Source organism: Centropristis striata, chromosome 22 (assembly GCF_030273125.1).
Source record: "Centropristis striata isolate RG_2023a ecotype Rhode Island chromosome 22, C.striata_1.0, whole genome shotgun sequence".
Taxonomy (NCBI): domain Eukaryota; kingdom Metazoa; phylum Chordata; class Actinopteri; order Perciformes; family Serranidae; genus Centropristis; species Centropristis striata.
The window spans coordinates 2,992,442-2,994,711 of NC_081538.1; positions in this window are offsets into that span (position 1 = coordinate 2,992,442).

The window sequence follows — 2,270 nt, forward strand, 5'->3', positions numbered from 1 at the left end:
GCGTTTAGTCCTTGACTGTGTGCTGCTCATGAAAACACATGCTCAGAAACACCTGGAAAGACTGTCAGTCCCGTTTGATGGGATTGTATCTATCTCAGCCTTTTGTCTTTATGTTTCGTGACTCTTGAGAAAAAGTTTGTTTTTTAAGGACCGTTCAGGGAGCCGGGGGCATTGTGGGATTTTCGAGAGGCTTGGATCTCCTCTGTTGACAGGTCTGGAAACCCCATTTCTAGGCTCCCAAACCAGAGGAAGCAGGGGAGAAAAGATAGACCGGGCAAGAGGCGCCCTTGACCCCGTCTTAATCTTTACTTCTGTTTTGCTTTGTGCTTGGTCATTTGATAAATCATGCTCTTCTTACATGTTTGATAACAAATGTTATAGCTGAGTACACACACAGGAGTTATGGTAGAGGAAATTACACTAAAGCTGATGGAAAGCGGACACAAGAGGGAAATGGGCCATTTAGGGGACCAAAAAATGTCTATTATATTACAGAGGGATTGTTGTTAACTTCATTTACAAGTTAAGATGAGGTAGATGTGGTCTTTTGGTATTTCAAAGACCATAAGAGTCTATTTCTTAACTTTTAAATTAGCTTTCAGACTTTTTTTTTTACTTTGAGAGATAAAGTCCACCTCTGAATGTTACATTAACACTAATTCACTCTGTATATCTTCTGTAATTGTGTTTTACACTACAAGGAGATGGTCAGTGATTTAGAAAATACCTGTTCCTGTCGCTTTAGCAGCCAAATGGATACATAGTTAAAATGGAGAACCATAGCAAAAGTAAAAAATACATTGTTGAAACACTGTAGCTAAACATATTGGGATAAGTGGTTGAAATAATTAGCTAAACGTTATGTCACAAAATAGATAAAAATAATGATTTATGGTGAAAATGTTTAGCTTAAAATGTTTGAAATAGCTAAAAGTAGGCTAATGATGATGGTTGAAATGCTTAGCTAAATGGATAGATGTTGAAATACTAAACTAAAAATGGTTAAAATAGTTAGCTAAAAGTAATGGATAGATGGTCAAAACAATTATCTGAAAGTAGGCTAACGATAAAGAGTTGAAATATTAAACATAAAATAGTTAGCTAAAAGATATGAAGAGATAGTGGAAATGTTTAGCTGAAAATAGCTGGTTGAAATAGCTTAAAGTAGGCTAATGATAAATGGTTGAAATAGTTAGCTTAATTGATAGATGGTTGAAATAGTTAGCCAAAAGAAGGCTAACAATTAATGGTTGAAATGGATGAATGATTGAAATAGTAAACTAAAAATGGTTTAAATAGCTAGCTTAAAAGTTATTAATAGATAGTTGAAACAGCTGAATGACGATATGGTTGAAATAGTAAACGAAAAATGTTTTTAATACTTAGCTAAAAGTAGGCTAACGATAAATAGTTAAAATTGTAGATGATTGAAATAGTAAACTAAAAATGGTTTAAATAGGTAGCTTAAAAGTAATTAAAAGATAGTTGAAACAGTTAGCTGAATGGCAATATGGTTGAAATAGTACGAAAATGTTTTTAATACTTAGCTAAAAGTAGGCTAATGATAAATAGTTAAAATGGTTGAAATAGGTAAAAGTAGCTGTAGAAACCAATGCAGACTTGATCAAACAAACCTAAACGTTGTCATTTCAATCACAAAATCTACTTTTATATCATTTATAGCTATATAAAGAGGTTTAATTCAAATAAACACATTGGAACATGAGTATTGTCAATGAATGGGTAGTCAAATTCATCTAACAGGGCTGTTGGCGTGTTGACCAAAATGGTTTTGTCTTTCATAATGAACATCCATTCTTTCATATTGTGCTCCAATGAGTCAGTAATGGTCATGGCAGCTGTGCATGTGAATAGTTAATTAAAGCTTTGTAGGAACATCCCTTTTTCAAAATTACAGAGACTCTATTGCACAAAATTAGCCTGAAACAAAGGCAGTATGACACACTTTCCCACTGTGCAGTAATTGTACGAAGCCCTCCCTGCTATCACCTCTTCCTGTGCTTCTATTATCTGTCACTGTAGCTGCAGCAGCCGGCACATCTGTAGGCCATCCATAGGTCTGTCAGTGTTGTTGCTGTGGTGAAAATGTGTCCCAGGGCTTTATTTTTATCTCTATAAAGACAGATGGTGAGCTTCTCTGCTGCGTCTGGACCATGTTTGAGTCCGGCACCATGTTTCACACTGACAGACTGCTCTATGGTGGCCAACCCGGACTGACACGAATGCAAGCAATTCAAGATGTGAACGTG